Below are 21285 nucleotides of genomic sequence, written 5' to 3'. Positions count from 1 at the left end.
CTCCTGTTAGCAAATCCAGTTGTACTTACTTGTTAAACATTAGTTTCCTAGAGAAGAAGATACTATCATTTCAAACTGCAGCAAACAAAATATTCTACAGGACATATAAATCTTGTATAAAACCTGAACTTTGAGCTATGAAATTCTGGTGGCTTTCTCAACCCAGTCAGTATGACACTGTGAAATCTAAGACTATACCAGAAATGCTCATTCATTTTAAGGTATGTATGTTTATTTAAGGCTATTTTGCTTTAAACCAAGTGGTTATCCTCAAAACATACAGCTTCTGTTGGGGAGGATAAAAGGAGAAAAATCAAAGTTTAATCTCCCGTTCTCATGGGAAAAATCTGAAGAGCAGTTGTCCTCCTTTAAAAAAAAGTTAATAAAAAATGTTTTCATGAAAAGATAACATCCTGGCATGTTAAGACAATTTAACCATTTTAATCTGATGCAATCATTTTCTCTAAAATAGATACTGCGTTTGCTATCCAATGGGCAGTGGTTTGGGAGAGCATTTCTGAAAGATCCTTTGGTTAGTAGCTAGGACAGAATTTACCTCAGGAACAACAATATCCACACACAGTGACCATTCCCACTATTCTTTTGACTACACAGCTTACACTAAGGTAATAAAAACATCAGCTATGTTTTCAGGATGCAGTCAAGACCCCATCCAAAAAGAAAATAAAACTTACATTTTAAATTAACTTAAATGGTATGCATTAGAAGAGAGTGATTTTGCAATTGCTGGATCAATCAATCACAGTCACTTGACTGTGACTTGAGAGGAGGTTTCTAGAAGAAATTCAAAGTTTGGATGAATGCCTGAGGGTAGTCTCTTCTTACCTTAATCCACATGTTTCTAACCCATAATTATCTCAAAGTTATCACACACACACACACACACACCACACACTTTCTTGACTTCACTGAAACCCACTGTCACCTAAGGATACTGCTTCTCCTCTCAAGCAGGGGCTGGGAGATGTTTTCCATCAAACTCGAAATATCCCAGTATCAGAACCAAGGCAGTGTCCTCCTGACTACCCAATGCCACTTGCAGACAAATAACTGCACTCTCTTTTGTAAGCTGCTCCTTTGAGTAGTTGACAATAAGAGCCTCTTCTCCCTCCAGTCCTCACTTAATCATTTGATCACTCCTTAAAGAATTTAGCACCCAACTGATCATCTTTTCACCCAACCTTACCATCATGCTAAGCAGATTTAACATCACTTGGATGCACCATCAACACCTTGACCAGCAGTTCCTTACCCTGATACCCACTGATAGTTGTCATCATTCACCCCAAGCACCAACTTCCACAGTCATACCATGAATTTGGTCAACATTGGAAACTGCACTTCAGATAATTTTGCAATAATATGAATACCTTCACAAAGACCACCACCACCACCTTCAGCTTCCCTTTCCAATGGCCTTGTTTTCGTCCCCTCATACAACATTTCTACCTATCAAGAACTGCAATCCAGTGACACTTCTACTTTCTCTACATTCATCAGCCTCCTCAGCTCTCTACACCTCTCTGTCAGTACTATGTCACCTCCCTCCCCCGTGTCCACCTCCAACTCCTGGCTTAGTATTTTATCTGGCCTATTCCTATTCATCCTTACTCATACCGCTTTCTTAGAAAGGGGCTATCCATACTTGTAAGCTAGATGAAGTTCTTCTGTTAAGCCATCTTGTAAGTTCTTTGTGCTTTTCTTAGCTATTCTTCAAACACAACAATGATCATATTGCAATTAATGTCACTGTGGATTTGAACATGGAAAGTCTCTTTTATCCTAGATTGTAAATTGGTTAAGAGCAGAGATCATGACTGTTTTACTCTCAATTACATATGTTGACTAACACCATGCCTGGAACATAGAAGGCACTCCAGAAATATATGTGGAGTCTCACACACACACACACACACACACACACACACACACACACACACATACTTATGCATACACACTCATACACTTACCCACAAAGATTTCTTCCAGTAAATGGGTATCTGTATTATGCAAGCAATGTGAAATCAAAAAGAACATTTTGGGGTTTTTGCTGCCTAACACCAAAACTAATTGCAGCCACTCTTCAAAAAAAAATGCAATAACTTTATAAACAGCCACATCCTGATTCTTCCAGTAGAAAGCTCTCCATTCTCTGCTGAATATTCATCTGTTGGGAGGGACACTCGCCAAGAAGCTCAGCACTTTCTGTAAAGAGAAGCAGCAAGAATGGAAGATGTGCAGAGAGGAAAGAAAGTCAAAGGCAGGCTCCTGCAATGCAAAGGTGCCAGGAACAAGGGTGCAATCCCAAGCTGTGCAACACAGGATGGAGGAGGGAGATCTCACTTTTATTGTAAATAGCAGAATTCTTTAAAGGTAGCTATTTCAGAATTCTTGAAATAGCAGAATTCTTGAATTCTTTAAAGGTAGCTATTTCAGAATTCTTGAATTCTTTAAAGGTAGCTATTTCAGAATTCTTGAAATAGCAGAATTCTTTAAAGAAAGAAAGAAAGAAAGGAAAAGAAAAGAAAAGAAAAGAAGGAAAGAAGAAAGAAGGGCCAGGCATGGTGGCTCACGCCTATAACCCCAGCACTTTGGGAGGTCAGAGTGGGTATATCATGAGGTCAAGAATTTGAGACCAGCTTGACCAATATGGTGAAACCTCATCTCTACTAAAAATACAAAACTTAGTTGGGCATGGTAGCTTGTGCCTATAGTCCCAGCTATTCAGGAGGCTGAGGAAGAAGAATCGCTTGAACCCGGGAAGCAGAGGTTGCAGTGAGCAGATCACACCACTGCACTCCAGCCTGGGCAACAGACTGGGTGACAGCGTGAAACTTAGTCTCAAGAAAAGAAAAGGCCAGGTGTGATGGCTCATGCCTGTAAACCCAGCACCTTTGGGAGGCCAAGGCAGGTGGATCATGAAGTCAGGAGATCTAGACCACCCTGGCCAACATGATGAAACCCTGTCTCTACTAAAAAAATTAAAAAAATAAAAAATAGCTGGGTGTGGTGACACATGCCTGTAATCCCAGCTAGTTAGGAGGCTGAGGCAGGGGAATCATTTGAACCAGGCAGGCGAAGGTTGCAGTGATCCAAGATTGCACCCCTGCACTGCAGCCTTGCGACAGAGCAAGACTGTGTGTAAAAAAAAAAAAAAAGAAAAAAAGAAAAAGAAAAAGAAATTGTGTGTTTCCTATAGGAGACCCTAAACTGTTGTGAATTGTGTGTTAAGAGACAAAAAAGTTGTTCATGCAAAGTGCATGAATATATCAGGAAAGCTTCCTTCCAAAGCTAACTAAAATCTTATATTGTGGGGTAACTAATTTCTGGCCTAAATCTCATGGGATTTTTTTTTCACTCGTACTTTCTATCTAAGTGGTTATTTTAAAACAGTTATTATTCTTTACTTAGGTGTTTAAGCTTTAAAAATGTTTCCAAGCCTAGGTTTTGATATCCTAATTACCTTTTAAATATTTAGCACTTGGCATTGTTTACAATGTCTTGAGAGCAGATGCCTTTCCAATTCAGCAGTTTTAGAACCCATGTGCTCTAGACTCAACATCAAAGAATGCCGTATTTTTCTCATCTCTTTACTTTTTCTCTTTTATTGCACGACTGTAGTTTCATTATTAACGTGGTTAAGAGGGTACCTCTTGGAATGAACTTTGTTCTAGGTTCTCAAATTTGGGAGATTAATTTAAATTTCAGAATTAGACTTTTTTCAACACCCCTTTTTTAAAAATTAATTAGTACGTATTTGTATTTTCATGGCCTTTGCCCTGAGAAGTTTTCTGAGCTCCAAACCCAAGTACAAATTTTGCCTTTCGTTACATACATACATACATACACGTGTATTTAATTCCAACAATAATTGATATTGCAGTGTTGCTCTAGCAGTTCAGGCAAATGAAACTTAATAAAGTTCAGGGAATAACTTTAAGCTATTAAGTGCAGGTTATTAAAACACTGATCTAGGCCGGGTGCAGTAGCTTACGCCTCTAATCCCAGCACTTTAGGAGGCTGAGGCAGGCAGATCACTTGAGCCCAAGAGTTGGAGACCAGCCTGAGCAACATAGTGAAACCTTGTCTTTACAAAAAATACCAAAATTAGCCAGGCAGGGGGGTGTGCACCTGTAGTCCAAGCTACTCAGGAGGCTGAGGTGGGAGGATCATTTGAGCCCAGGAGGCGGAGGTTGCAGTGAGCCATGATCATGCCACTCCACTCCAGCCTGGGCAACATCACAAGACCCCATCTCTAAAAAAGTAAATTTTTATAATAAAAGATAACAAAACTAAATAAGAGGAATTTACATGCTCTGGTTCATGATCATTTCTAAATTTTCAGACTGAAGAAAAACTAAAAACACAAAATTATACTTGAGATTAGTTTGCTACAACAGATTATCCTTTGCAAGGGTCATATACGAGTTTGGAAAATTGATACAGCAGTTAGTAATCTAAGCTTCGTGGAAAAATTGGTCATCTCATGTTATTTTCCCCATTCTAAAGATGAGAAAATGCAACTAAAGTAAAAAAGTTCACCTTCGCGGCCCCCAGATAAATGGTAAAGGGCTGAGTATTTCTCATCATCTGGCTTCACTAAAACCTCGGATCCACTTCCTAATTGAACCTGTCCTCCCAGTCTTTTTATTAAAGTATGTTTCCAAATGCAGCTGATTGGTTATCTCTAGCCATTTTGTTTGCCTTCAGGCAGGGAAAGAGCAGAATCTACTGTTAACATGTAAAGAATTACTATTTCATGGCCATTCATTTTCTTTTTTAAATAGACATGTTGCAAGCCAGTCCTGACCACACAAAGACCACTTGCTGTTTCTGGCTATAACATAAATATTTAATTAAAGGGAAAACTACTTTGAGCCAGTCTTTTATAAGGCATAAATTATACTAGCTTTGTGCTACACTTTTGCAATTTCCCAAATCCATCTGTTACTTATCCCAGAGTTTTTGTCAGCTTGGAAAACTTAGGAGGCGTATTCACCTGGGTTTTAGAAATGTTTCCAGGAGGCCGGCCATGGTGGTGCGCTTGTAATCCCAGCACTTTGGGAGGCCGATGGGATCATGCAGTCAGGAGTTCGAGACCATCCTAACCAACATGGTGAAATACTGTCTCTACTAAAAATATAAAAATTAGCCAGGCGTGGTGGCAAGCGCCTGTAGTCCCAGCTACTCAGGAGGCTGAGGCAGAAAAATCACTTGAACCTGGGAGGTGGAGGTTGGAGTGAGCCAAGATTGTGCCATTGCACTCCAACATGGGCGACAGAGTGAGATTCCATCTAAAAAAAAAAAAAAAAGACAAAAGAAATATTTCCAGGAGATGCACGTGCAATCTTTGAGCTTCTATTTCTAGAAGAGAACCATCTAATCAACTGTCACTATAAGAATCTGGATTTGTAGTTAGGCAAGGTGGCATGCACCTGCACTCCCAGCTACTTGGGAGGCTGAGGCAGGAGGATGACTTGAGCCTAGCAGTTCAAGGCTATAGCACACCACGATTGCACCTGCGAGCCTGATGTCTACCTGGTGACTCCTGTCCTGTGCTACCTGGGGCCTGGGGGGCTTCTGCCAAATGGCCAGAGGCATCTGGAGTGAGGGATGAGCATACATGGACATCGCTGGAAAAGAAAGGCGCTCACTCCCACCATTCCTGAAGCAGGAGCCTTGAGATGTGGGGATGCAGCACGATTACATCTTGCTCTCTTAAGTATCTCCCACCAAGTGAACAGGCTACGGGGCTGACTCTAGGATGTGGGTTCCTGGTTACCAGAATTCTTTTTTTTTTTTTTTGAGATAGAGTCTCATTCTGTTGCCCAGGCTGGAGTGCAGTGGCACGATCTCAGCTCACTGCAACCTCCGCCTCCTGGGTTCAATCAATTCTCCTGCCTCAGTCTCCTGAGTAGCTGAGATTACAGGCACGAGGCGCGCACCACCACACTCAGCTAGATTGTTTCTAATTTTTAATTTTTTTGTATTTTTAGTAGAGATGGGGGTTTTACCATTTTGATCAGGCTGGTCTCAAACTCCTGACCTCATGATCTGCCCACCTCAGCCTCCCAAAGTGCTGAGATTGCAGGTGTGAGCCACTTGGCCTGTTTACCAAAATTCTAAGTTCCCTTAGGTCTGTCGCCAAGGAAGTGAGGTTACTTCTTTAAGGTTCCATCCCCTCAGTCTCCTCCTTCCAGAAGACCTACTCAGGACCCCACTGGGCTGCTGACTGTTCACCCTCCCCACAGGTCATCTCCTTACCTGTACACAGTTATGTCCACCCAGGGCCTCTTGGACACCTGCACCTGATGTTCACCATGGGCCTGGAATCCACTTGGGGCCTGGAATCCTACAGGGGCCTAATGTTACCCTGCAGATTGGGTAGCCTCCTGGGGACCAGGTATCAACCTGGGGACTGTGGTTGACCTGTGGGCTGATGTCCACCTGGGAACTGGGTATTCACCTGGGGCCCTATGTGCACCTGGGGCCGAATGTCCCCCTCAGGATGAATTCCACCTCGGGTCTGTATGTCCACCTGGGACCTGATGTCTGCCTTAGATCTATGTCCCACTAGGGCCTTGCATTCACCGGGGACTTGTATCCAGCTGTGTCCTGATGACCTACTGCATCCTGTTGTTCACCTAAGGTCTGGTGCCCACCTGGGGCCTGGTGATCACCTGGGAGCTGGATATCAACCTGGGGCCTGGGTGTCCACTTAAGGCCTGATGTGTGCCTAGGGCCTGAATGTCCATCTGGGGAATGGATGTCCACCTTGGGTCTAATGTCCACCTGAAGTTGGGTATCTACCTAAGGCATGGTGTCTACCTGTGGCCTGATATCCACATGAGTCTGGGTTTCAGCTGGGGCCTGCTGTACATCTGGGACCTTGGTGTCCAACTGAGGCCTGATGTCTACCTGGTGACTGTCATCCTCTTGAGGCCTGATGTCCACCTGGGAATGGTTTATGCATGGAAACGGTTATGTCCACCTGGGGCTGGATGTCGCCCAGGGGCTAGATGTCCACCTGTGGCCCCATGTTCACCTAGGGCCTAATGCCCACCTGGAGCATGGTGTTCACCTGGGACTGGGGTGTTTACTTAGGGCCTGATGTCCCGCTGGTGCCTAGATACCCACCGGGGGCCTTGTGTTAACCTGGGGCCTGGTATCCAGCTAGGTCGTAATGACCACCTGGGTTGAATTATTCACCTAGAGTGTGGTGTTCACTTAGGGCTTGAGTGCCAGCCTTGGACCTGGTGTCCACCTGGGACTTGGGTATCAAACCAGGAGTTGGTGTCCAGTTGAGACATCAGGTGCACCTGAGGTCTGAGTGTTCGCATGAGGCCAGATGACCACTGGGGGTCTGAATGTCAACCTGGTGTCTGAAATTCACTGGGAGTCTGGGTATCCACCTTGGGCCTGATGTCCACTGGGGGACTGATGTTCACCTTTGATCTCATGTTCACCTGGAAACTGTGTATTCACCCATGGCCTGAGGGTCACTTGGGGTTGAATGTCCAACTGTGGCCAGATGTGCACCTGGAAGCTGGGCATCCACCTGGAGCCTGATGTTCAGCTGGAGCCTGGAGTTCAACTGAGGCATGATGTCTACCTGAAGCTTGATGTTCATCTGGGTGCTGGATGTTCACCTGGGGCCTGATATCCACCTGAGGCCTGAGGACCCTTCTCGGGCCTAATGTCCACAAGTTGGCCTGGTATTCATCTGGTGCCTTGGTGTTGACCTGTGGCCTAATGTACTCCTGGGTTCTAGTGTCCTCTTGGGGCCTGATGTCTACCAGGATCCTGGTATCCACCTAGGGCCTGATATTCACCTGGAGACTAGGAATCCACTTGATAACTGGTGCCCATCTGTGTCCTGATATTCACCTTGGGACTGGGTAAACACCTGAGGCTTGATGTCCACTTAGGGCATCAAGTGTGTATTTGGGGTCTAGTGTTCATATGGGGCCTGATGTCAACCTTGAGCCTAGGTATTCACCAGGGGACTAGTGTCCAGCTGGGGCCAGATGTTCACTTGGGGCCTGGTGTCAACTTGAAGCATGGTTGTCAACCTAGGACCTGATTTACAGTCCAGTGTCCACCTTGGGCCTGTTTTCTATCTGAGTCCCGTGTGTCCTCATAGACCCTGGTGTCAATTTGGGGCCTGGGTATTTAGCTGGGGCCTGGATATTCAGGGGTACATCATGTCTACTGGGGTCTTTGTGTTAATCTGAGCTCTGATGTCCACCTAGGGATTGGGTATCCACCTATGGCTTGGCGTTTACATGGGGCCTGTAACACCAGGTTCCAGATGAACTCAGATGTCCACCTGAGGTGTGATGATGACCTGAGTTATAAGTATTCACATAAGGCCTGGTGTCAACTTGGGACCTAGGGCCTGGGTGTCTACCCGGGGCCTGACTTCCGAGTAGTTCTTGTGTCAACATGGAACCTGATATACACTTTGGGCCTAGGTTACCTCCTGATGACTAAGGTCCACATGGTTCCTGAGGACCACCTGAGGCCTGGTATTAATTTAGAGCCTAGTACCCACGTGGGGTCCAGGTGTCCACCTGAGACGTGATGTTCACCTGGAGTGTAGCAGTTCACCTGGGGCCTGGTTTCCACCTTGAGTGTGTGTATCCAACTGAGTGCTGGTGTCCACCTGGAGTCCAGTGCATACCTGGGGCCTGCTGTACACATGGGGCCTGGCCATCTACCTAGGACCTGATGTTCAGATAAGGGCTGGAGTTCTCCTGGCCTGGTGTCCACATGGAGCCTGGGTGTACACCTGGAGCCTGATGCCCCACGTGGATACCTGGGCCCCAGTGGTCATCAGATCCTAGGAAACTTTCAGGCCGCAGGTGCACATAAAGCTCCAAGTGGCCACGTAGGCCACAGGTTGATTCACAGGATCCAGGTGGACACTTGGTGCAAGATGAACACCATGCCCTAGGTGAACACCAAGCCCCAGGTGTCTAACTAGTTTTCAAGCAGACACTAGGCACTAGATTGACACACAGGTACCAGGTGGATATCAGGCCCCAGGTGAACACCGGGTCCCAGGTGGTTGGGTTACATATACCATAGGTGGCCATCAGGTCCCAGGCCAATATCCACTCCTCAGTTGGAAATCAGGATCCAGGCGGATACCCATGTCCTAAGTGAACACCAGGTTCCAAATGAACATCAGACTCCAAGTGAACACACAGGCCCCAGTTCAATACCAGCCTCAGGTAGACATCAGGACCCCAGGCCCAATGTGCATGCCTAGTCTCTTGGAATACATCATGTGCAAGGCGAAGACCAGACTCCAGGTAGACATCTGGCGCCAGGTGGACATCTGGCTGCAGGTGGACATCAGGCCTCAGGTGGATACCCAGTCTACAGGTATAAATCAGGCCCCACTATTTCATCAGGCCCCAGTTAAACACTTGACTAAAGGTGTGCATCAAGACCCAGGTTGACACCCAGGTTTCAGGGGCACACTGGGCCCAAAGTGTACACCCGTGCCCAGGTGGACATCAGGCCCAAGGTGTACACCAGACCCCAAGTGGACATCAGGCTCCAGGTTGATGCCAGTCTCTAGGTAGATCCTTTAGCTCCAATTGGTCATCAGGCCCAAGGTGGATACCTTGACCCCAGGGGGTCACCAGGTCACAGGCAGGCCCCAGGTGGACACTAGGCCCTAGGTTAACACAAGGTCTGACGTGGTTTCAGCCCCCATGTGGACTTTAGTCATAAGGAGCTTACCTAGGCCCTAAGTGGACATCAGGCCCCAGGTTGACACACTGAACCAGGTAGAAGTCAGGCTTTAAGTAAACACCCAGGCCCTAGGTAAATACTTCAGTCCCAAGCCAACGTCAGGACCTATGTGAACACCCAGACTCCAGGCAGACGTCAGGCCCCAGGTGAACACTGAATTCAAGGTGGTCATCAGGCCCCAGGTTGACACATAGGCCTCAGGTAGACGACAGGCACAGGTGAACTTCAGGCTTCATATGAACATCAGGCTCCAGGAAGAAATCTGTGCCCCAATTAAACACCAAGTCTTAGGTAGACATCAGGCCTCAAATGGATGCCCAGGCCCCAGATGGATATAAGGCCTCAGAGAAACACCAGGCCCCAGTTAGACATTAGACACCAGGTGGACACAAAATCCAAAATTGACAAATGGGATCTAATTAAACTAAAGAGCTTCTTTAGATACTGTGAGGCTTGATGTTAATCTGTGGCCAGATGTCCATCTGATGCTTGATGTCTACCTTAGTCCTGGGTGTCTACTAGAGACCTCATGTCCAACTAGAGCTTAGGAAACCACTGGGGACTTCGTGTAAACCTGGGGACTGGTATGCAGCTGGGTCCTAATGATTCCCTGAGTCATATTATTCACCTAGGGCCTGGTGTCCACTTGGGGCTTGAATGTCAACCTTAGGTCTTGTGTTCATCTTTGACCTGGTGTCCACCTGGGACTTGGGTATCAACTTGAAGGCTTGATGTCTAGTTAAGGTGTCATGACCACCTGGGGACTGAATGTCAATCTAGGGTCTGATGTAAACCTCTAGTTCAGTATCCACCTGGACCTGGTCTTCACCTGGGGCCTGCTGTCTACCTGGGTCTTGCTGTCAATGTGGGGTCTGATGTAAACCTCTAGTTCAGTATCCACCTGGGGCCAGATGTCTTCCTCGAGACTTATATTCACTTTTGACTTGATGTCCACCTGGGGACTAGCTATCCATCCATGGTCTGATGTTCAGCTGGGCACAGATGTTGAACCGTGGCCAGAAGTGCACCTGGAGTCTGGAGTCTGGGCTTCCACCTGGAGCCTGATGTTTAGCTGGGGCTAGAGTTTACTTGGAGAATGATGTCCACCTGAAGTTTGATGTTCATCTGGGGCCTGATACCCACCTGGTGCCCAAGTATTCTCATGTGTCTAATGTCTACCAGTTGGTCTGGTATTCATCTGAGGGCTTGGTGTCAACAGGTGGCTTTATGTACACCTGGATTCTAGTGTCCTCCTGGGGCCTTATGCCTACCAGGAATCTGGTGTACCCCTGGGGCCGTTGCTTTTGGTGTTTTAAAAATGAAGTCCTTGCCCATGTCTTAAAGCTCCAAAATGATTTTCTTTGACTTCATGTCTCACATCCAGGACATGCTCATGCAAGAGGTGGGTCCCCATGGTCTTAAGCAGCTCTGCCCCTGTGGCTTTGCAGGGTACAACCACCCCTCCTGGCTGATTTCGCGGGCTGGTGTCAAGTGTCTGGCTTTTCCAGGCAAACAGTGCAAGCTGTCAGTGGATCTACCATTCTGGGGTTTGGAGGATGGTGGCCATCTTCTCACAGCTCCACTAGGCAGTGCCCCGATGGAGACTCTGTGTGGGGGCTCGCATCTCACATTTTCCTTCTATACCACCGTGGCAGAGGTTCTCCATGAGAGCTTCATTCCTGCAACACACCTCTACATGGACATCCAGCCATTTCTATACATCCTCTGAAATCTAGGAGGAGGTTTCCAAATCTCAGTTCTTGATTTCTGTGCACCTGCAGGCCCAACAACACATGTAAACCACCAAGGCTTGGGGCTTGCACCCTCTGAAGCAAAGGCTTGAATGCTACATTGGCCTCTTTTAGCCATACCTGGGATGCAGGGCACCAAGTCCTGAGACTGCACAAAGCAGCAAGGTCCTGGGGCAGGCCCATGAAACCATTTGTTCTTCCTAGGTCTCCAGGCATTTGATGGGAGGGGCTGCTGTGAAGACCTCTGACATGCCCTGGAGACATTTTCCCCCATTATATTGGTAATTAACATTTGACTCCTTGTTACTTATGCAAATTTCTGCTTCCAGCTTGAATTTCTCCTCAGAAAATGGGTTTTTCTTTTCTATTGTATCATCAGGCTGGAAATTTTTTCCAAACTTCTATGCTCTGCTTCCCTTTTAAATGTAATTTCCAATTACAAACCATATCTTTTTGAATACATAAAACTGAGTGCCTTTAACAGTACCCAATACACCATTTGAACACTTTACCGCTTAGAAATTTCTTCCACTAGATGCCTTAAATCAACTCTCTCAAGCCCAAAGTTCCACCAATCTCTAGGGCAGGGTCAAAATGCTGCCAGCCTCTTTTCTAAAACATAGCAAGAGTCACCTTTATTTCAGTTCCCAACAAGTTCCTGTCAGCATTTTGATCAAAGCCATTGCCATTCAGCAAGTCTCTAGGAAATTCCAAACATTCCCACCTCTTCCTGTCCTCTTGTGAGCCCTCCAAACTGTTCCAAGCTCTGCCTGTTACCCAGTTCCAAGGACGTTTTTACATTTTTGGGTATCTTTGCAGCACCACCTCACTCTTGGTACCAATTTACTGTATTAGTCTGTTTTCATGCTGCTAATAAGGACATACCTGAGACTGGGACATTTATAAAGGTAAGAGGTTTAATGCACTCACAGTTCCACATGGCTGGGGAGGCCTCACAATCATGGCTGAAGGTGAATGAGGAGCAAAGTCACATCTTATATGGTGGCAGGCAATAGGGGAAGTGCCCTTTACAAAACCATCAGATCTCGTGAGACCTATTCACTATCATGAACACAGCACAGGAAAGACTCACCCTCGTGATTCAGTTACCTCCCATTGGGTCCCTCCCATGACACATGGAAATTGTGGGAGCTACAATTCAAGATGAGATTTAGGTAGGGTCACAGCCAAACCATATCAGGCCCCACGTGAACGTATGTCCCCAGGTAGACATCTGTCTCAAGGTGGACATCAGGTCACATATATATACCCAAGCCCCAAGGGTACACTTAAGCTCTGGGTGGATGCCCAGGCCATAGGTAAATACAAGGCCCAAGGTGGACATCAGGCCCCAGGTGGACCCCCACATCTCAAGTGCACAACAGGCCTCCTCCCTGCCATCAACATCAGGCCCCAGGTGGAAACCCAGTCCCAGGTGGACACCAGGCACTTGATGAACACTAGGACCCATGTGGTCACCAGGCCACAGTTGGACATCTGTCCCCAGTGAACAGCAGACCCTAGGTGTATACCTCATCTGCAGGTGTGCATCAGGCATTGGCTCTGGCCCTCAGCTGAACATCAGATCCCAGGATGTCACCCAGGCCCCAGCTAAACACCAAGTATTAGGTGGACATCAGGCCCCAGGTGGACACCAGGCCTCAGGTGGATATCTAGGCCTTTGGGGAACATCAGGCCCTGGTGGATGCTGAGGCCCCATACAGATACATGGCCCTATGTGGACACCCAGGGTCCACGCGGACATTAGATTCTAGATGACCTTAGTCACATATGGCTGGGTCTACCTAGGGCCAATGACTGGGGCCTAGGTATCCAGCTGGGGCTAGATGTCTATCTGGAGCCTGATGTCCACCTCAGGCCTGGATGTCCACCTGGGCCATTGTGTTCCTCTTGAGCCCAGTGTCTACCTGGAACCTGGGTATCACCCTGTGACCTGTGTGTCCACTTGCAGCCTGATGTGCATCTGGAGCCTGAGTTTCCAGCTAGGACCTAATGACCATCTGGGACCCAGGAACACCCCTAGGGTATCTGGTTCCAGGTGTACACCAAGGCCCTAGGTAGATACCAGTCCCCAGGTAAACTCAAGACCATATCTGAATATCAGGTCCCAGGTGACTGCCAGAGCCCTATGTGTACATTAGGCTCTATTAGACACTGGATTCCAGGTGGACACTGGCCCTGAGGTTGACACACACAGTCCAGGTGGACGAAAGGCCCCATGGGTGTACTTGTGCTCCAAAAGTACATCAGTCCCCAGGTGAACATAAGACCACAGGGGGACATCAGGTCTCAGGTGCACATCTAGCCCTAGGTAAACCTCAGTTTTAAGTAAATAGCCAGTGGGCACACAGGTGCACAACAGACCCAAGGTGGACCCTGAACTCCAGGTGGGCATCAGGTCTTAGGTTGATAACCATGCACCAGGTGGACAGCAGTCCCCAAGTGAACACCTAGATTCAAGGTTGACATCAGGCCCCAGGTGTACACCAGGCCCCAAGTGAACACTAGGCCCTAGGTGAATACCTATGCCCCAAGTGGGTATCAGGTCCCAGGTAAGCACTCAAGTCCCAAGCTGAACATCAGGACCCAGGTGGACACCAGTCAGGAAAGATTCCTAGGACCTCAGTGAACATCAGGCCAACAGTAAAATCCCAGGCCCCAAGTGGATACTAGGCCCCAGGTATACATCAGGCCCCGAGAGGACATTGGAATCTATGTGCACATCAGGCTGCCAGTTGACCCCACATCCCCAGATAAACACCAGGCCAACTGGTGGAAATCAGGTGGCATGAGAAGGACACTTAGGCCCAGGTGGATACCCAGGCCCCAGTTGCACATCTGGCCACCCAGGACCCAGGTGGACATCAAACTTCAGGTGGACATCATGGCCTGGGTTAACCTTAGGCCCCAGTTGAACATCAAGTCCCAAGGGAATACCCAGGCCTCAGTTGCACATTTAGCCACAGTTGGCCATCTGGCCTCAGGTGGACATTTGGCTGTGGGTGAATATCCAGTCCTCAGGTGGACATTAGGTCAAAGGTGAACATCAGTCCCCAGGCGAACGTCAGGCTCAAGGTTGCCATAAGGTCCCAGGTGGACCCTGAACTTGAGGTCTACATCAGTCCGCAAGTTAACATCCAGGACCAGGTGGGTAGTACACCTTAGGTGAATACCAGACCTAAGTGGACATCAGGTCCCAGATAGAAACCAGGACTAGGTGGATACCTAGGCTCCTGGTGGATATCAGGCCTCAGGTGAACACCAGACCCCAGGTAGACATCAGGCACCATGTGGACACTCAGGCCCCCAGTGGACATCTGTCCCCAGGTGAATATCCATTTATAGGTTTACATCAGACCACAGTTATATTCCCAAGCCTTAAGCAGAAAACAGGTTCCAGGAGAACCCCAAACCCCAGGAGTACACTCAAGCCCCAAGTGGACACCCAAGACCCTAGGTAGCTACAAGTCCCCCCGTGGACATTAGGCTCCAGATGGATATGAGACCCTAAGTAGATAGCTACGCTCTAACTGGACATCAGCCTCAGTTGGATTCCCAGGTCTTAGGTGTACATCAAGCCCGGGTGAACAACATGCCCCAGGGATTTATAAAGCCCCAGCTGGACACCAGTCTGCAGGTGGATACCTAATCCCCAGTTCGACATCAGTTCCCAAGTGGACACTAGGCCTCAAGTGAACAAAAAAGCCAGCTGTGTACCTAGTTCCCGGGTGGGCATCAGGCTCTAGGCTGACACACAGGCTCTAGGCGGATATCAGGCTCCACGTGGATGCCTATACCCAAGGTGGGTATCAGGTCCCAGGTCTATATCCAGTCCCCATCTGAACATCAGGATCCAGGTGGATACTCCTGCCCTAGGTGAATACCAGGTTCCAGATGAACTTCAGGCCCCAAATGGATACCTAGGCCCCTAATGAACATTGGGTGAACACCCAAGCACCAGATGGACACCTGTGCTGCAGATGGACACCAGGTCCCAAATGCACACCAAGGCCTCAGGGGATATCAGGCCCCAGGTAGATACTGTGCTCCAGGTGTATATTAACCCCTGTTTGACACCCAGGCCCCAGACAGACACCAGGACACAGGTGAACATAAGGCCCCAGGAGGATGCCAGGCCTTATGTGCATATTTGCCTTCAGGTGGACACCCAGGCCCCAGGTGAACATCAAGCTTCAGGTAATCATCAGGTCCCAGGTGGACATCAGAATCCAAATGGACACATAGGCCCCTGGTGGACCCCCAGATCCCAGGTAAAGACCAGGCCCCAGATGGATACCTAGGTCCAGAGTGGACATCAGGCCTGAGTTAGATGGTGAACTGCAGGTGGAAACCAGGGCCCAGCTGAACATCAGGCCCCAGATGTACACACAGACCCCAGGTAATGCCAGGCCTAAGGTAGACATCAGGCTCCAGGTGGACCCCAAGTCCCATGTGGATACCTAGTCTCTTGATGAACATCCCACTCAAGGTGGTCATCTGGCCACAGGTGGACATCAGGCTTCAGGTTTACATCAGGCTTCTGTTGGACACTGGACTGGAGGAGTGCATCAGGACCCAGGGTGATCTCCACGCCCCAGGTGGACATCACATTCCAGTTTGACTCCCAGACCCCAGGTGGACAATATGCCCTAGGTTAATGGCAGGCCTCAAGTGGTTCTCAGGCCCCATATGGACATCAGTTATATGGATTTATCTAGGACCCAAGTGAACAGTCAGGCCTCTGCCTGACCCCAAGAACCAAGTGGAAGTCAGGCCCCAAGTGGACACCCAGGCCCTAGGTAAATACCTTGATCCCAAGTCATTGCCAGGCTCTATGTGGAAACCCAGGCCCCAGGTGGGCATCAAGCCCCAGATGAACTCTGAACCCTAGGTGGACGTCAGGCATACGTAAACTTCAGGCCACAGCTGAACGTCAGATTTTTGGCAAACGTCCATGCCCCAGATGGGTATCAAGCTACAGGTGAACACCAGGCCCCAGGTGGACATCAGGAACCAGGTGAACACTCAGTCCCACGTGGACATCTGTGCCCAGGTACACATCCATCCCAAGGTGGATATCAGGTCACAGATGTACACCCAAGCTCCAGGCAGGCACCAGGCTCCAGGAGAACTCTAGAGCCCATAAAGACACTCAGGGCCCACGTGGTTGCTTAGGCCCTAAGTAAATACAAGGCCCCAGGTGGACATCAGGCTCCAGTGAACACCAGCACCCAGGTGGGTACCTAGTCCTCAGATGTGCACCAGGTTGACACACAGTCCCCAGTTGAACTCTGGGTCCCAGCTGAACATGAGATATCAGGTGGTCACCCAGGCCTCAGATAAACACCAAATCTTAGGTGGCTATCAGGCCCAGGTGGACACCAGCCCTCAGATGGACACAGGTCACCAGGTAGATATCAGGCCCCAGGTGGATATCTAGGCCCATGGTGAACATCAGGTCCTAGTGGACACCCAGGCTTCATATGGACATCAGGCCCCATGTGGACACCTAGCCCCAGGTGAACATCACACTCCAGGTGGACAGCAGGCCCTAGATGGACATCAGGCCACAAGTGCATGTCTAGCCCCAGAGGGACTTTCAGCCCCAAGTGGACATCAGGGCCTGCATGGATAAACCATTTCCAGGAGGACACCAGTCACCAGGTAGACATCAGGCCACAGGCGAACACTGGACTCAGGCTGTATATCAGGCCCCAAGTTGACAACCAGGCCCGAAATGGACACCAAGGCCCCAGTGGACCACAGGCCCCAGCTGAACACCAGACTCATGTGGACCTCAGGCTGCAGGCAGACGCCATACCTAAGATAGATACCTAGGCTCTAGGTAGACATTAGATGGACACCAAGTCCCCAGGTTGTCATCAGGCCCTAGGTAGACATCAGGTTCCAGGCACACATTAGACCCCACGTGACACCCAGGCCCCAATGATCACCAGCCTCAGGTGGACATGGAGGCCCAAGGTGGAATTAAGACCTGAGGAGGACATTTGGCCCTAGGTGCACATTAGGTCCCAGATGAATACTCAGTCCCCAGGTGGACATCAGGCCCCAGGTTGATACCTAGTCCTCAGGTGACTATCCAATCCCCAGTGTAACATTAGTCCCCTGTTGAATCCCAGGCCCCAAGTGGATTCCTAGGTCCCTGGCGAACACCAGGCACAGATCTACAAGCAGGCCCTGGGTGGACGTAACTTATGTAAAGGTAAGGAGTTGACCTGCGGGGAGGGTGAGCAGTCAGCAGCCCAGTGGGGTCCTGAGTAGGTCTTATAGAAGGAAGCGGTTGAGGGGATGGAACCTTAAAGAAGTGACCTCACTTCCTTGATGACAGACCCTAACTGAACTTAGGATTCTGGTAACCAGGTCAGCCCTGGTAACCAGGTATCCTAGAGTCAGCCCTGTAGCCAGCTCACTGAGTGGGAGATTCTCAAGAAAGTAAGATGTTCTCATGCTACATCCCCACATCTCAAGGCTCCTACTTCAGGAAGGCCCAGAGTGAGAGCCATTTCTGACGATGCTGACGAAGGCTCATCCCTCACCCCAGATGCCTCTGTACATTTGGCAGAAGGCCCAGGTATCACAGGACAGCCCAGGGCAGGCTCTTCCAGGCTGAGGGTCACCACTGATACAAATGGGACTGCATCTGCACATTATCCTTGACAAGTTGGAGCCTCTGAAGCCCACTGATGTATAGGCACATGATGAGGTGACCTCCAGTCTGGAAGACTATCTGGGAGTGCTGTTTTGGGGCTAAAATTCCTGTAAATTCAGTGAGGTTGTTTTTGTGTTTGGAAATTCCAGTGGAAAGTAAGTGACATTGGTGACCATTCTCCTTTCTCAGCTCCTGCTCCATGTGCAGAAATACAGTTATTTCCAGCACCAGCTGTTAAGTTAGTGCCAGCATCAGGGGAAGACCCCCTGCAGGGACAGGGGTGGAGCTAGAGGCAGCTCCAGAGACCTCCTGTCTCTGCTCTGGGACTGCCAAAGTCTAGCCCACTGAGGAGCTGCCTGACTTCATGCCACTTGCTCTAGCCACTGGCCTCAGCCATGGAGCTAAAAGCGTGGCTGAAGCTAGAGCTGGCACGGAGGGTTGGGCCAGCACTGCCCCAGCCAGCAGCTCCCATGCTACTCCCAGTCCGGGACACAGTGGGAGCCGTGGAGGCGGAGAACAGGGTGTGCAGTCTGGGATCCTCTGCCTTGCTAGAGAGGGGCTTCTCTCATTTGGCAGAACCACAGCCCTGCTACCGAAGAGCCTGCTGCTGCTGCTGCTGGGTGTGTTTGCCTGCTTGAAGGAGTTGCTAGAGAGCAGGAAAAGAAGCCTGCAAGGAGGGGTTCCAGCAGCTCCTCCTGTCCCAGAGGTGGCCTCCTCCAGGCATGGAGGTTTGCTCTCTGCTGGGCATCTGGGCTGTTTGCTGCCTGGGATGGGCTCTTCTTGACAGGCAGGCAAAGGGTGAGGGAGTCAGGGGGTGTCTCCAAAGGAAGCTTCCAAACTCAGCAGCTGCACATCAGGGTCTCCATGCCTCCACCTGCCCAAGGATTTATTCATAGTGTTAGAATTCAAAGTTTATACAATGACATTTAAATAAAGTTTGACTTTTTGAAACTTGAATGCCTTCTTTCACTCCCTAATGTTGCAGATGATATTTTTGAGGCATCCTGGAAACCTCTAACAGTTGTGTGCTTTTGTACTTTTACCTGTTTTGACTCCCTCAGGTTTATTGTGGAAAGAGGGATCATGTAGGTTCATTTCTCAGGCAGATAGATCACCTTTTACCATCAAAGATTTAGTATCACAGTTTCTTTCCAAAAATTATGTATACAAGTTGATATGTTGGTATTTTTGCTAATCTGGGGTTAAAACAGAATGCCATAGACTAGGTAACTAATAAACAACAAATTGACTTCTCACAGTTCTGGAGATGGTAAAATCTCAGGTCAAGTGGTCAGTGGATTCCATGTCTGGTGAGGGCTGGCTTTCTGTTTCATGGACAGCCATGTTTCTACTGTGTTCTCACATGACAGAAGGGATGAGGGATCTCTCTATGGTCCCTTTGATAGGAGCATGAATCCCATACACGAGGTCTCTGCCTTCATGGCCTAATCACTTCCCAAGGCTCTACCTCCAAATCCCATCACACAGGGAAATGCGCAAAACTACGAAGGAAGGAGAAAGGAGAACCTAGTCCAGGTTTTCTGGTGACCCACAGCAAAATATGTCAAAATGGATGCCTGTCCATTGAGGACCACACACTCTCCAGGGTTGGACTGGCTCCAACAATAGTCTCATAGAGCCATGACTATGTTCTACCATCTGATTCTCCTTCCTATAAAAAAAAAAAAAACAAAAAAAACAAAAAAAAACCACTTTTAGATGACACAAACACAAAATAGTAACCTAAAGACAATTGAAATAAACAGGATAACTAAATTTCACCAATAATGTCAAAAAAAAATGGGTGTCGGGCACTCTCTCTGCAGAGCTCCACACAGGAGACCAATGAGGAACTGTTTGATGGGTCCAACTTCTCCATCTCTGTGGACCAAGAGCAGGTGCGCCACACCACCAACTATGGCCAGCATGGGCCTGATGTCCATCTGGGGCTTAGGAATCCACCTGGGGTCTATATCCACCTTGGGCCTGGTGTTCATCTGGGGCCTCATATCCACATGGGTCCTGGGTGTAAACTTGGTGCCTGATGTCCACCTGAGGCCTATATATTCACTTGGGCCTATTGTTGACCTGGGGCCTAGTGTACATTTGGAGCCTTAAATCCACAAGCGACCTAGGTATCTACCTGGGGACTGCTGCATAGCTGAACCCAGATGTCCACCTGGATCCTGGTGTTCACCTGGGGTCTGCTATATACCTAGGGCTGCTATATACCTAGGACCTGATGTCCACTTGGGGCCTGGGTATCCTCCTGTGGTCCAATGTCAACTTCTGGACATCTGGGGCCTGGATGTCCACCTAGAGATCTGATATACACCTGGAGGCTACTGTCCACCTGGGCACTGATGCTTACTAGGAAAATGGTGTATACTTGGGACCAGGTATCCATTTGGGGCCCGGGTGTCCATTGTGGGCCTTGATGTTCATCTGGAACCTGGGTGCCCACTCAGGGATTGATGTTCACCAGGGACCTAAGTATTCTTCTGGGGCCTGATGTCCTTGTAGGACCTTGTGTTCTCCTAAAACCTGGGCCTCCACCTGTGGCCTAATGTCCATCTTGGGCCTTGGTGTTCACCTAGGGCCTGAAGTCCATCTGGGCATTGGGTATCCACCCAGGGACTGGTGTCGACCTGGGGCCTGATGTCCACCTGGTACTGGGTTTCCACTCAAGTCCTGATGTACATCTGGGGCCAGATTTTCATCTGGGACCTGATGTTCACTTAGACCTGTGTGTCCATCTGGGGCCTGATGTTCACCAGGTCCTAGGTATTTACTTGGGGCCTGATGTCCACTTGTCCTCAAACTGTGGGCACCTGGAGCTGAGAGACCTCTCAGTCATTTTCAGTATCACATGCTGGGCACACCAGGGCACCTGGCGCAGGACTAGTGCTAAGGGCAGAATTGCTGAGTGAATCAATAAGAAGGTGTCACACGTCCCTTCTTGCTTTTGGCTACCTCACAATGTGGAGATCATTAAAAAGAACTGGAGGTGCATGACCTCAGCATGACTTTCTCCTGGTTCCAGTGGGCACCAGGGAC

The 21285-nt window shown here is 48.8% G+C and overlaps 1 long non-coding RNA gene across 3 annotated transcripts in view; it reads right to left on the bottom strand.

The window, feature by feature from the left end:
- LOC139361347 (uncharacterized) overlaps nucleotides 1–21285 on the bottom strand; it is a 75503-nt gene that overhangs the window by 41704 nt on the left and 12514 nt on the right. For 2 of the 3 annotated variants that reach the window (XR_011618907.1, XR_011618905.1), the window contains exon 3: nucleotides 1992–2226. This is a non-coding gene — a long non-coding RNA (uncharacterized lncRNA). Of the gene's footprint in view, nucleotides 1–1991; nucleotides 2227–19736; nucleotides 19901–21285 lie in introns of those variants that run through there. The other variant, XR_011618908.1, reaches the window with a different exon arrangement.

The sequence above is a fragment of the Macaca nemestrina genome, unplaced genomic scaffold (genome assembly GCF_043159975.1).
Source record: "Macaca nemestrina isolate mMacNem1 unplaced genomic scaffold, mMacNem.hap1 Scaffold_44, whole genome shotgun sequence".
NCBI lineage: Eukaryota > Metazoa > Chordata > Mammalia > Primates > Cercopithecidae > Macaca > Macaca nemestrina.
Note: the sequence above shows the minus strand (reverse complement) of the source record. Positions and strands in the feature narration are given on the sequence as shown.